General features: G+C 36.9%; 1 long non-coding RNA gene across 2 annotated transcripts in view; it reads left to right on the top strand.

Annotated features, from left to right (window-relative positions):
- Positions 1-15,818, top strand: part of LOC306671121 — a 71,400-nt gene that overhangs the window by 40,970 nt on the left and 14,612 nt on the right. The window contains exon 6 of one of the 2 annotated variants that reach the window (XR_013766589.1): positions 14,356-14,515. The exons of the other annotated variant lie outside the window; for it this stretch is intronic. This is a non-coding gene — a long non-coding RNA (uncharacterized lncRNA). The remainder of the gene's footprint in view (positions 1-14,355; positions 14,516-15,818) is intronic. 2 annotated transcript variants of the gene reach the window in all.

The following is a 15,818-nucleotide window of genomic DNA, read 5'->3' as shown; positions in this document are numbered from 1 at the left end:
CTGCCTCTGATGGTTCCTGGTGGATAACTGTAGCATCGTTATGGTTAGAGCATCCTTATGGCCCACTCTTTCTAATTCAGTATCTCCTGGCTGTTCCACCATAGTCCTTGTAATTATAAGTCAATTGCAAAAGGCCCATCACCTGGATAGCATGTACTTATTTCTTTTCCTTATAATTTTAAGGGCCCTAAAACTTGCCTCTACTTTTAACTCTCTGGAAAAGTAAATGTTGAATCTGTTCATTCTTAACATAATTAATATTTAGCATTTTGATGGCATGTCTCTGTTTAAATTGTTACCTGGCTAACAGTTCATACTCGCACCTGACTTACATTTACTTCCTAGCTTTCTTTTTCTTGGAGTCAGACTGACCACTTGTGAGCAGATAAGCAATTCAAAGATGTTTTCAGGGTCCATTGAGTCTAATGATGTTATGTAGATAAATTTTTTATTTTCAAATAAAACCAAATCTTGTGTGTTAGCGGTTTTCATGTTTTCCAGTTAAGCCATAAGCTTTAATGGTTTGAAGGAATTATTTTCCATCTTCCTCTTATCCTATACAACAATATGAAGCACTGTGAGTTCCTGTCTGATTTGAAATGTGGATAAAATTCCCTCTTATCAACTGCTAGTCAGAAGTATAGCAACAAAAGAACTTGATTTAGAGTCAGAAGATCTTGATTTAAGTCTTGGCTTCTCCACTTACTAGTTGTACAATCTCAGTCAAGTAAATTCACCTCTCTCAGCCTCAATTTTATCTAGAAAATGAAGATAAAGAATACCCTAGTGCAGGGTAGCACTGAAGATTAGAAATGGTAGTATAAAGGGAGTCATGGTAAACTGTGAAGTGTGTGCCAATTTCAGTTAAATTTCTTGCATTTATTAACTTTTCATAGTGCAACTGAGTATTTTAAAAAGAGGGAGGAAACAAGATTTATCTCCAATGTATGACCATTTTTAACTTAGACACTAGGCACTTTCTTATTTAATTCTACCATCTCTGCTGAAGATTGTGGTATAAACATTTATGCTTCTTTACTAACTTAATAATGTAACAGAGTCTGCCTCTTTGAAAGGACACATGAGCCAGTGGATATGAGAACATTTTGTGCTCCAGGGAGGAAATGTGTCAGGGACATCTGAGGTAGCTCTCTTATTGTTCGTATTATCTACCTGGATCATTTTTGTGCTGATACAGTAACATCATCACCACCCAAAGTGGAAAGAAATGAATTATTGATGGCTTTGCATGCTCATGCTGGGTTCCAGGAAAGGTTTGTGAATAGCAAGGACTTCAGCTGAACTCTCCAAAGGAACAATGAAAGGTGGTTGGAGTGCAGGGGAAAGGAGACCTGTGGGGATCAGTTTCCAACTCCATTGTGCCCACATGAATAATTCACGAATATTGTTTTGGATTAAGTGTCTTTTTCATCATCTTTAAAAACCTTTCTTTCTACCATGGTGGGATCACATAGCCATTCAATATCATGTCAAGGATTCTGTGTGGACTATCATTCTATTTAGCAGTGGGGTCAGGGGAAATGCATGTAGCTTACACTATGCTCATTAGATTAAAATGTTTATTACATCTTGATCTGTAAATATTGAAGAAGTATATTTTGGATTCTGAATATCTAGTATTTTATTCAGTTGATTCCTCATCTTGGTTGTAAGCATTAGGAGAAGTTAGGAAAATGAGATCCGTATATGACATAGCAAGATCTTCTATAGATATCTTAGCTATACATTTCCTAATATCAAGCATTTTATTTTTGAAGCCAATGGTATCCTTTGTGGCATCGTTCAGAGAGCTTAACTAAATTTATTTGGAATTTGTTTTTTCTAAAAAGGATTTTAAGTGGCTTAAAAAGAATGATACACTTGGTTAATTATACATATATATACATATATATAATTATACATATATATACATTTATATATATACATATATGTATATATATAAAATATGTAAGAAGATGAAGAACATTTTACTTGCCAAGTTTTCTCTTGGGCAGAACTGTGATGTCAGTGCATATGTCAGTGCATTGACAACCTGCCCAGGGTGTAAAGAGAAATCCCAAAGGTGAGTTTAACTAACAAAAGATGATCTTTAAAATGTCGTGCACATGGTAGGGAGAGAGATTTCTGTTGCTCCTCATGACATGGGAGGAATGGGAGGTGGGAATCAGAGAGTAATTGGTGATGTAGGGGACCTCATCATCCTCTAGCAGTCTTCAGTGGTGTAAATGTCTCCAGATAGTATTATTGTAGGTTTCTGGTAGCAACGAAAGATGGAAATGAATCTGGGATACCAAACAGTGAAAAAGAAGATGCTGAGCCAGAGAAGCCTGGAGGTTTCAGTTGATTTCCAGGTTACAGAGATATAGACACTGAAAATACAGCTCAAGAAAACAAGTGGGAAATAATTCACCAAATCATTAAAATTGTTAATAGAGGACTGTGATTTAGTAGAACTCTGGCTTGGAGTTTCTTGACAGAGTTGTAGAAGGTAAACATTGTCAATTTCATATTTCTTGTCCTTAGAAATGAAGATGCGTGATATTCCCAAGAGATGCTTTTTTCCCATCCAACCTTAATTCTGGAAGGAGTTCTTTTTATACAAGTCTTTCCATAAAAGACCCAAAGTGATATAAAACAAACATGCCTTCAAAAGCCATTTTTCAACTGGTGCGGTGGCACACACCTGTAATCCCAGTGGCTCAGGAGGCTGAGACAGGAGGATCGTGAGTTCAAACCCAGCCTCAGCAACTTAGTGAAGCCCTAAGCAACTCAGTGAGACCCTGTCTCTAAATAAAATACAAAATGGGCTAGATACATGGCTCAGTGGTTAAGCACCCCTGGGTTCAATCCCCAGTATCAAAAAAAAAAAAAAAAACAAAAATGTTTTTTCAGTCAATGTAGAAATAGCTTTTATGTGACTGAGCCTTGAACAACCCTTGATTAAAGTCCAGGGCATTAAAGTGAGATCACAAACCAGTGAAAAGAATTCTACACGGACTAAACTAATTGGTCTCAGGTACTACACTGCCTGTAGTGGATGTTTGTGGTTGATATGCCAATGTCATCCCATCCCAGTTGGTCAGCAGATGCCAGTCAAGGTAGTTCCATTCTTTTGTCAGTGATCCACTCAGGAGTAAGTTGGTAATCTAAACCTGGCTCTCTGATAATGGAGGGGAAAAAATTCTAGAGGTTTCTGGGAAAGGTCTTCTCCATTTTAGGAGTGAAATGCAGGAAGTGGGCATCTCTCTTCTTTCACAGAGCACTGTTGTAATGGATGCCATGCCATGGAATGAAACCAACACTGAAAATGGCAGAGTGGCAATGTGCAAAACACTCTTCTTGGGTGATGGACTCAGTACCTTTGAAAAACTCTAGTCCCTTGCAAGCTAGTGCATTTCCTTATTGGTTAAACCAGTTTGAGTTGGGATTTGTTTTGCTTGCTGACAAAAACATCTTGACTGATACAGCTTCTAATAATATATCTTTATCCAAATAAAATGACAATAGAAACCATTATAAGGGAGCAAAAAAAGCAAGTGAGTGGCTTTATGACCTATTCCTTGACTTTTCTTTCCAATCAGCCCCATCTTTTACCATTCTCTTCCCACTACTATACTTTTACACTCAAGGAAAACCAAATTTGCTGTCTCCTGTCATTGTGCTTTTGCATAGACTATCCCTTCCCCAGAACAGCTCCTTTACTCCCTTGAGTGAACATACTTATGTACACACAGACACACATACACACACACACGTGCACACAACCTCTCACATGCCAGCTTCTGCTCAGTTTTCATTCTTGCAGTTTCCTTTAGATACCACTTCCTGAGAGGTGGGGGTGTTCATTTGACATATTCTCCAACCCTGGCCCATTCAGGTACCTTTGACTCCAGTGCTCCCTGCTTCCAGGTATTTATGTCCATGTACATTCTCTTCCCTTTGATGTGAATTGGAGCTGTGATTCACATGAATTGGACCACAGTAGAAGTAATGCTCATTTTCTACTTATGATGTCACTTCCAAGATCAGGTTACTAGAAGACTATGACTTTTATCTCTGGCATTCTTTCTTTTTCTTTTAACTCTTTCAGAGTACCCAGTGCCAGAGGACCTAAAATATTTACAGAAATGCCCATGTTGTGAGGCACTAAAGCCCAACAGCAAGCCTGTTAGTAAGCCTGGAAACAAATCTTTTTCACACCTGTAAAAAGTTATGTAATTGAGCTTGGAAACCAGATGACCCTACTGGCCAACTGAACCCTTGGGTGAAATTCTAGCCCTAAGTGAGTGCTTGGCTAAGAGATATTGAGCCAGAGGTACACAGTATGTCATGCCTGGATTCTTGACTCAAAAAAAAAAAAATTGAGAAAACAGATCCTTGGTTTTTTGTGTCTGGAAGCTGGGTAATTTGTTACACAGCACAGGTAACAAATTAAGTATCTCATTTCTGAGTTCCCACAGGAATCTGTAGTACTCCAACATGGCACCTGACATTCCATGTTGTAATTATCTTGTTATTTGTCTAACACACTAGATAGTAAATTCTGTGAAGATATTTGCCTTGTATACTACTATACTTTCAGTGAATAATACAGTTCTTACACAAAAAACATACCATCATTGAATAATGAAAGAAGTCTGAACTCTTCAGTATGTGACACAAACATATCTGTGGAAGTAGGAAATGGGTTGAAGGAGGTAAGAACCACAGAGAAAGATAATGAAGTCAATACCGAACCATAAAATTATGAGTAATCTAAAAAAGGTCTAAATAGATTGAGCACCAACTAAGATGGTATTAACAGACAAAATATCATCTTGAATATCATATCCTGGCAATTGATGCTGATATTATAGTGAAACCTCCAGTCAGTTGGGAGGGCACAGTGTGATGTAAAAACACTGGCTGGGGAAGCAAAGAGTCATCATTCTCAGCCCTGCCTTTGTCCTGGATCTAGACAGACTATCTGACCTCCCTGGGTCTCAATTTCTCAATGCTGAGGTGAGAGGAGTTTGATATCTTCTTCAAAATTTCTTAGCTTTAATGTTCTACTTATATATAACTCCATTCTATTAATATTCACTTCAAATGATTTCAAAGCAGAGGTCCTCAATCTATTTGTTTTCCCATCCCATGATATCTGAAGGGATTTATGTCCCTGTGAAACCATGATTGTCAACCTGTAGGGAGGAAGGGGCCATATCACATGTCAGGCCTATTGGAATTCCTGGATAATGTGCAGCTTGAAAAATATTTCCTAGACACCTGCTTGAGACCTACAGACTTTTGAAAATCTCTGAGGTAATACAAAATGACAGGGCAAGTAAATAAAGTTCAACAGACCAGACATTCTGCTATTGGGTAAAATGGATGCAGCAGAAATGAACTATATATTCAGTAGAAGCTCAAAAAAAAAAAAAAAAAAAAACAACAAGTGAAAGTAATCTGAGCAGAAAATTTAACAAGGAACCTACTCTGTCAACATGGTTGCTGTCAGAATATGGGGCTCAGAAACACCATCTCTAAGTTTCTTGTTTTCCCAGGAAGTGAGATGCTTTATATACATGAGCTTCTGAAACTGGTAATCTGTCATGTTTTGACAATAATCTAGAAGGCAGGACTACAAGGTATTTGCCATATCACCAGGAGATTTCTCTATCTATAAGAGATTATTGTCAAGATCCCCGAATAGAAAATACTTGTATGACTCTAATTAGTTTATAGAATCTTCTGAGATATAATAATGATATTACCAGTAATAGTAGTAATAATGCCCTGCATTGGTTTACTTCTTTCATTTTTCAAAATGCTTCCCACCTGTCATTGCATTGCCTCACAGTGTTCCTGCTGGGTAAGCCATGGAGATGTCCTGGGAGTGTGGTCCCCCTGCAAGTCCTCTCATTTACTCCTTCAGCAAGCACCCTAATGGGTCAGAGGACTGACAGAGATATGATGCTGAATGACATGGTGGCTGCTCTCAGGGGCTCAAAATCTAGGGAAGTCAGATATGGAAGCAGATCATTGTAGACTTATAAGGTTCTTCTTTTCTTTCTCCTGTCGTCTGTGCCTCTACCCCTCTCCTGGGCCATACCTCATTCCAGGAGTGGAAACATTCAGTCCTTAGTCCATCAGCAAATGTCCCTCTGCTCCTATACATCCAAGGGAAGAAAATAATTGTTTTTACTTTTGAACTATTTCTCAAAGAGGTCACAAATTCCAGAAACACAAGAGGCATGTGTCTTTTGGTTGAACCATTTCTCCTTTCATGGGTACTGATGTTCCTCTTGCCAGTTAAGAGAATCCATCTCTTAGAAAAAGCTCAAGTTCAGAAGCTCGATAAATGAGTTGTGGGAAGTTTTAATCTTTAAAGAAAGTCGGTGCTATGCCGGAGCTGGTGTAAAGTGGCTCTCTTCCCAACTCAGTGGTCAGTGATCTTAAATAAGTAGCTTGAAATTGTCCATGATGACAGCATTTGCACTTAGGAAATTGGCAAATCCTACAAATCATAACTTTTTTCCTCCTGGAGAGTCAGTTGTTAAACATTCACCAGAATCCCACTGACTGTAGCTCATGTTCCTTCACCTGGGACTTGATTAGATGGATGGATTCACTAAACTATTCTGCATATGATATGCATAACAACCTCTTAATTTGGGCTTGAATATAATTATACAGACTGTATTAATTTCTGTTTCCATCCCCCACCTTACACAGGGTTAAAACTCCCTTAATATGGCATGTAAATTTATGCAAAATAGCAAACAATTCAGGTTTTATGCCAGGAGCTCTAGAACATTAATAACACTGAAATCTTGATTAGGCAGCTACCAAGCCAGTGTTCATTCAAAACCATCCTCCTACAGTGCCACCTACAGAAAATACTCTACTGAAATGAGCTTTTCTTCTATGATTGACAAATACATGTCTTTCTTCTTCTTGAGAAAAAGAAAACAAAAGATCCAATCAAAACAGATAATGCAGATGTCTTCATCCTGAAGATTTTGTAAATCATAAATTGGAACACCTAATTCTGTTTTCAATACATGTTCCCAAACAAATGACTTCGCTAGAAGGATGTTCCCGTTTCTGTCACCGGTCTTACTGTTTTCCGAGTTACCAGACTGGAAACTTCAGTGTCCTCTCTATAGTGGTGAATCTATAGAAGGGGGACAATTAATATCTGTTGAGTAGATCAATTGCTGCTACTTCTTTATGGTGCCATGCAACAGATGAGCAAGTCTGTTTATTTTGCTATGAAAATGCTCACTTCCCTATGACTGCAATGCTAACATAAGCCCTCATTATCACAAACTTTCCTACTTATCTCGTGTTTTTTTCTCTCCCCTTTGAAACACTTCTGTGACTGGCTGAATCTGTGTTGTGTGGCAAATGCTGGGCTTAGCATCAACACCAACCAAACACCTACTGTGACACTGAGCTGGGAAAGATGCAAATGGAAACAGAGCACTATCTTTGCAATATGTCCAGGGCTATAATCACAATAACATCCAATGCTATCAAAATGAAGAAAGGAGGGATTTGGACTAGTTCATGTGGTACAGTCTTGAACTGAGTTTTGTAGTATGCTTAGAATTTTACTACAGCAACAAGCTGGGAAATAAATAGTCATAGGGAGGGGAAATAATATGCTGTATTTATGTATTTTTCAACTTTCAAAGTCCCAATCAGGTGAAGGTCTTATATCTACAAAGGTTAATTGATAACGCCAGGTTCCTCTCTTTGAATTACAAAATTTAGTCTTCTTATCACACGGATCCATTCTTAATTATCTCACATATTGTGCTGGAACATATGACATTGTGGAAAGTGTACTGGGCTTAGAGTTCACATAGATTTGAATCTCAGTTCTTCACGGAACTGTCTGAATGTGATGAATTTCATCTCTGAGGTTTAATTTCTTCATCTGTAAAATGGTGACCAGACTTATCCCAAAGTATTGTTTTACTTAAATTAGGTAACATAATGTTTTCAAAAATGCTTAACACAGAGTATGGTCCAAAGTTTATGTACAATAGACCTTTATTGACTCTTTCATAAACACACACACACACACACACACACACACACACACACACACGTGTGACTGAAAGAATTGATTAGTTACATTCTTAGTAAGAAAGGGCTGAGTGTGTTGTACATTCTATGAAGAATTCAACAAATGCTCAATAAGGAAATGAATCCTCCACTTACCAAATAGAAGCAGAAATGATACAATTTATAGTACAGTATATTTTAGATTAATGGATTTTTTGATCTCCAAAGACTCTATAATAGCATTTAAAACACTAGGATATTCTAAGCAGAAATCTGAAAAGCAAACAAACAAACAAAGCTAGGAAATAGATAATCATGAGTAATGCTGAAAAAAATCTGGCTGAATGTCAGGCTCAGAATAAAAAAAAAATATTGCAATTAGAGGTGGAATTCCTTATCCCCTCACTCCTTCTTGCTGGCTATCTCAGAGTAATTAGCTTCTAAACATTCTCATGTAATAAACGAATAGAACAGTAGACTCTGCGAGTGATTTATTATTCATCATGAAGAGCAAGTGAATGAAATAATTTAACATCCACTAATCTCTGAAAGGGACCCACTCATTTTTAATCATCTTGTATGACATGTGATCACTCATTCACATACATCCCTCGAAACTCATCCTCCTGCACAGAAGCCATAACGGGCAGCAGAATGCTATTTATGTACTTCTGTGACATGAGTGTATCATTAGTTGGATATTATAGCCTGTGGGATTGGGACCATGTTTTTGTGCAGTGTGACAACTTGACACAATCCATATACATGTCACCTTTTGCATCCCATTAGTTCCTAGGGAATCCACAATGCTAATATGCACAATGATAATTATACGGCTTACAGTTCAGAGGCTGGGATTAGAAGTAGCAACCATGTTGACGGTGATAGATTGTGGAGGCTCGTCACACGAGAGAAGGCGGAGTGAATGGTAACCTGATAACAATGATAATTCTGTCCGCCATGGGACAAAGTCTAACTGAAGCATTTCCTATTTCAATTATCATTATGCAGGTGAATATAGTACAACAATATATTTGTATATGGAGAATTTCCTTTATCTAGCCATGTCATTTCTATTTCTAAAAGATGTAAGGGATAAAAAGCCAAGTTTTGCTGTGATTATAAACATACACATTTCTTAAAGGGCAGAGGAGGAAATACAGTTGACTCAGAGGCCAGTTAAATTGGCCAGTTAATTTACTTTGGCTCTAGTACAAAAATTAGCAATAATGATTGCTAATAATACCAATTTTTTTTTGACTGCTTGCATGAAGCCAGGCACTGTTTTCATATTACCTTATTTTATTCTCACCACAATAACATGAAGTGGGCAATATTATCCCCGTTCACACGTGAAGGAATGTACTCATTCAACCTTTAGTTATATCAGTATTGGGAACACAGTTTAGCAAATGAAAATTTGGATTCAATCATATAGCATATATTTTGAAAATAATAAGTTAAAATCACTCCCATTCTTATGGAGAGTCTTTGTATTTGGATATAACTTCAGTGAAATTATTTTATTAGTATTATTACTTATGTTATTATTCCATCACTATTTCTATTACATTGTAATTTTAGTATAATTATTATGTCTAGTATATAATTTCCAAGGAAGAGAATATGTCTCTTTGTGCCAAGGTTCAATAGATCAATATATATGAATGTGCATAAGAACTCCATGAGGGAAAGATTTTGTTAATATGCAGATTCTGATTCTGCATGGTGTGTAGTGGGTGAAGGATGAGATTCTGCACTTTTAATAAGCTCCACAGTGATGTTGATATTGTTGGTCCAGAGACCACAGGTGAGTGGAGATGTAAAGTGAACGAAATTGAACTGAAACCCTCTATGAAGCAGATGAAGCAGTCATTCTCCTGTTGAAGTTAAAGGAGTCACAGTGTTTCACAATCTTTTATTGATGATGGCTAAAGTGCCCTGCCCCAATGCAATTTGTATATCCAGGTAGAATCAATTTTTTTTTTTTTTTTACTCTCTTCAGACTTGCTCATATTTTATCCAGCTTACCTTTAGACTTCCTTATGAGACCATTACTGATAGACTATGCTGGTCTTCATTTGGTTTTGAGTTATTTAAGAGTGATTCATACTCTTCCAAACTTTGAGAAGTGCAAGCAGATGCAAGTAGTTTGGAATAAAAAAGACCAAGCAATAGAATTTACAGGATTGGAAAGATTATTCTGGATGGCATTTATCAAACCACCTGATTGGCAGTTTGATTGTGGGGGAACTAAAGATTTTAAAACAGGACTTAAATCTACTTAGAGCATTCACAGGAAAAACTGTGTGAAAGACACTAGCCTGTGTAAGTTTGTAAGGTTCACACGACTCATCTGTCTTTGACTTGAAAGCCAACTGTCAATGTAATTCAGGCTTGACATGTGTCAGAATGCATAGCAAGTGTCCTTGTAGGTAGGCATTTCTATCAGTAGAAATGACTGTCAGGAACAATGGGTCATTAATATGCCTCCTACATATGAATGGCTTGCCTTGGTATTTTAGAAGAATTTTTCTGGATGTGCAAGTAGTGGAGGAGGACTGATGTCACTGAACCTCAGAAGAAGCCAAATGCTTACTAGAAACCTCTATGTCCATGGAGGCAGCAAGTGATTGCAAGAAAGAAGAGTTTGCGGGGTATTGGTGAATTGGGTTTAAACTGTGGCTCTACTTGGCTATAGGGTACTGAAGAAACACCATCCTTCTTCAAACAGGGACAACAATGACCACCTCAGCAAGTGCTGTCACCAATGTTAGGGACTGCACCCCAAGTGAATGTAGTATTTCCCCCTTGCTGTGTACCATGCACGTGGGCATTATTATAGCTATGACTGCAAGCTAGGCTTCCCCTGGCCAGCATGACTAATTTATGAGAGGAAAATATTGATATGCTTCATGAACAATATTTAATAAACACACTCACACCCTCTGGTAATATGGATGTTAACAAAAACCAGTTCAGGGAATGAAAATATGAGTTCACACAGTCGGTTTTGAAAATTCAATGGATCCTTCTTCCCTTCTCTCTTCTTTTCCTTTTCCTCTTCTTCCCCTTTTTCTTGTTCTCATCTTCTCTGATTTCTTCTCCAACTCCTCCTATTCTTCCTCCTTCTTTTGTTGTTATTCTTAAGTCAATCTTTATATTTAGATAAAACTTTGGTGGAATTGTTTAATTTACATTTATAATCTATGTGAAAAGAATTATTTCTCTTCCATCCTCCAAACTGATGGAATCTGAAACGCTCAATTGACTTTTTACTACTATATTTAGAAAAGTATTTTTTCTTTGTTCACAAATTCACAAGAGGCAAATTCCAATCTCCTGGTATACAACAAAACTTCTCTCAAATGCTTCCTTTATGTTTAAGAAGTCATATGCATGAAAAAACCAACATTCTGGAATAAGTTCTTTTTCCTTCCTCTTAATTGGACTAGAATTTGTACTAGTGGATGCAAGGTCATTCTTTCCATTAAAGAAAAGTTAGAAAATCTGTTTTTCCAAGATTAGTGATTCAATGGGGCAAAGAACTTAATCTGATTTTGTTTTAGAATCTTGCCCCATGTATTTGCCATATTTTTCCCTTTAGTAAGTCTTAGAAATTCTGAAAACAATTTTAATTTGTTCTGTCCCTTTTACTTAAAATCTTTCAACTTGAGGACTGAAATACTTGTTTGAAATGTGGACTGTGGGCTCGGGTTGTGGCTCAGTGGCAGAGTGCTTGCTTAGTGTGTGTGAGGCACTGGGTTTGATCCTTAGCACCACATAAAAAAAAAAAAAAGGTAAAGTTATTATGTCCAACTACAACTAAAAATATTTTAAAAATAAAATGTGAATTGTTTATGGCAACAGGAAAGGATAAGTATTTGGAAAAGAGAATAAGAGCTTATGAATTGGTTTCCTAAAGTTACCTTAAAAAGTAGAATCAGGGTAAGGATCTGACCCCCAGTCTTTATTTCTTTGACCACCAAACCACATTGCCAGAACTGAACATGATATTGTGCTGGACCATTAAAGAGGATGAAGGAATGAAATTTCATAGGCAAAGACTACGATAAGCATGATAAAATTAACGTCTGAGAGTTCAAAGAATACATTCAATCCCCCATGTATTTGTAACATTATCTTAAACTTCTAATGGTCTAGGACATTTTCAGTTTCTCATCCTCAAGGTCACAAAGCAAATCTGAGCCTCTCATCTGCATGACCAGGAATACTACTTTCCTCTCATACGGCTGGCCCTTTGAGTAGCACCTCTGAGTCTGAATATGCCTCCAATCTAGGAGAAAACTTAGTTGTTTTTCATATTTTCCTTTCTGATGAGCATCTACACCATCTTCCCTAGTTTCTCACTTAGATTTCCTTCTTCTCTTCTTTGGTGGACTCATAGCATTTGAACTCCAGACTGTCTCTGAGAATGGGGGCCTGCACCTGGCAGCTTTTTGGCCCCTCTTGCTTCTGTGAATAGAAAATCTCTTAGAGATGTTTCCTTTTCTATTTCTGCTAGTTCCTAAATCAGTGTTTAACTCTTCCAAGCCTTTCTTCTTCAGCCCAAGAAGGAAATTCCACTTCCCCAGAATTACTAGGCAGCATTCCTGAGTTCTTTGTAGTCTCTCTCCAGATTTTTTTTTTTTTTTTACTTATTTGTTTGTTCATATTTTGGTTTTCAAGTCAAGGCCACATACCGAGGGTTTTGTTTTGTTTTGTTTTCCCTTAAGAATTGAAAAAAACATGCAGTTTTCTACCATGCATCATGAGGAGTCCTAGAAGTCTTGATTTTGATTGCCCCAGTCAGATCTGAAAATAATCTTGGTGCTTTAGCCACACATAAATAAGCACATAGTCCTAACGCTGACAGTTCCTCTGCTTTGCTTTCATAGTGATGACTTTGCAGCATTTGAGTTTGACCCCCTACTTAATACTTTGCTTTCTGGACCTTTTTTTTTTTTTTTTTTTTTTTTTGGCAAATCTAGTTAATGAATAGTCTTATCTTTATGGGAAAGTAGTTTTTCCTCCTAAGGCTTTATTGAGACCAATTGAGAAAAGAACAAAGAAAAAGTCTGCCTCAGGCACAGAGGAATACAAAGGATGATGGCATACTTTGAAGATGTGAAGTGGTCTTTATTCCCAGCCCCCATTTTTCCCAAATAGTAAGTACCTTGGCTTTTAATAGATAAAATAGCAAGTAGTTTTGCAGACACTTCTATTTGGGCCAGAGCTCTTTTCTATAGTAGCTGTAGGGCTTTTAAATAATTTAAATTGCATATGTTTCTCTTCATAACATTTTCCCCTTTCCAAGTCATCTGGCCATTATAAAAGAAATATTTGGATAACCAGCTCCTCCTCCTCCTCCTCTTTTCTCCTTCTCCTTTTTTCTTTTCTTCATTTTTAAAGGCAAATGTCCTATGCAGGCAGAACATGTCTGATTAGCCTATGAGAAAGTAGAAAAGGAATATTCATGCCAATTGTAAACTTTCCAACTTGAAATTCTTCAGGATATTAAGCAAAGAAAAAAGAAAAGAAAGTAGAAAAATCATAGGAAGTGTCTTGGACCAAGATAAATGGGATTGTTCTTATTTGGGGTTTAGCCCATTGATTTCAAGGGTGAAAAGGTTATTTCTCAATTGCCTGTTTAATTTATTTCTAAGAATTTTCCTAGGCTCATTTATTATTACACACAAAAAAAATGGCCATACAGTTTTATGTAGTGACCCTTGAGGTATATCTTGTATTAGTGTCTGGAAAATATAGATTGAATTATTCCTTGAAAAATTATCTTTGTCAGCAGGAACTCCATATTCCTGGTGTGGTCTTTTACTTTGTCTGAAAAAGTCAGGCTGAGCCTTTCCCATTCATTACACAGCTCTCTTGGTCACAGTTCAGGGAACTGACTATGGCTGGGTTAAATGCTTCAAAAATTATGTCTTTTGGTGATCAACTACTACGGCTTACTTTGGACCATAGCTTTGCTGTTCAGCTTCCCAATAATGAGGAAAAACAAGAGTAGGATTGATTATCTTTTCCTTGTATTGGAGCTGCATCCTCAGCCTACGGAAACGAACTGCTCTTCCATCAGTCAGGGTAGTATTGTGAGTTAAGATGCTTCCCCAAGTCAAGGAATAAGCGTAAGATGATTGATACATTTCACCACTGAGAAAAGTGCATTTATTATTGTATTTATAAGTGATGTCAACCTTGTCCTCCTCCTCAGCATCACCTTGTAATATGCATTAATCAATAACTTTTTTTTTTCCCTCCTAGCTCATTGTATGGAGAGAATTCCATCAGAAGAGACCTACGTTTTGAAATACCCAGTACATTATTGTAGTGTCTCTCTGAATCACTTCTTCACTTCTGTCCTGGTGTTAAACATAGGAAGCATAATTCCCACCACTCCTTTGCTAACCTTCACTAGCATATGGTAAGAAGGGAAGTCTAACTTAAAAGGGCAAGAACAGGCTGGCATGTCTTTCAATGTCCTATCAGAGCCCTAACATGTCTAACCAATGATCGTATAATTATTCAGGTGATTATATCTTTGTTTGATTATATCTAATTAGTGATTAAACAAAAGTCCATTTTCTGTAAAGTGCATGTTTATGGTAGATTTTCATTTGGTAGAAATGGAAATGATTTCTGCTTAGTAGAAAAGATAACCCCAAAGGTTATGGTTTTATTGCTCTATATGTAACCTTATCATATTGCACATTTTTCTTCCCATTTTTATATACTCCCTCTTGTCTACTTCTTCTCTGAACCAGCTCTGCTGTCTAGTCGGTTCTTTCATTCCTAAGTTGAATAAATCTTATTTGTACAAGTGTTTATTTGTACCCATTCTATATTTGTACAAGTTACATTTTATAACTTCTTAAAAATGATTCTTTGACATGTACTACTCAAACAAACACATACACACACACACACACACACACACACACACACACGAGGGTTTGCTTGAAAGTAATAAGCCAGCCAAGCATTCACTAATTAGTTTGGACAAATGAAAACCTCATATAAATCTATTTTAGTACCAAGCACTACTTCAAGGACATACCAAACCTCATTATTTAAAGTATTGATTTTCGAACAATATGTTAAAGAATTGTCTTGGGGTCAATGCAACAGATGGAAGATTTTTAAGCATGCTACTCTTAGAAGTTCGATTAACAGAAACAGTGAAGCAGCCACCTTTATCCAATGAGCCTTTCAAAAGAAGTTTGATTACCATGACCTGCATGAGAAAATACAAAGTTCCTTCAATTTCTTAAACAACAGCTTGGCTCCTAACTGGAATGGAGTCCATTTGTTAAAACAAACGAATAACAGTACTTTACTGCTGAAACTAATTAACCACAGAGCCCCATACAGACTTTGTCTTATTCTTGCTGCTGTTCTTACTTCCCATGTGATTAGTTTTGTAAAGATTTTTTTTTATGTTTTGAGTAGATGATCTGTATGAATAAATGCTTAAGAAGTCAAAACAATATAAGGATATGCATAGCAAAAAAGCCTCCTTTACCACTGCCTCATCATGCCACCACCTTCTTCTTCTCATAGGTAACCAGATATTAGCTTTTAAAGTATCCTTCCAGATCTTATTTATGAAAATAATAACTATGAATAATGCATCCTTATTTTTCTCTCATTCTAGCATATAAAGTTGCAAGTTATACATAATGCCTGCCATTTTGCCTTTTACTGAAAATGGGTACATTGGCAATCTC

The sequence above is a fragment of the Sciurus vulgaris genome (genome assembly GCF_902686455.1).
Source record: "Sciurus vulgaris genome assembly, chromosome: 10".
Taxonomy (NCBI): Eukaryota; Metazoa; Chordata; class Mammalia; order Rodentia; family Sciuridae; genus Sciurus; species Sciurus vulgaris.
This window is presented reverse-complemented; position numbering and strand designations above follow the sequence as displayed.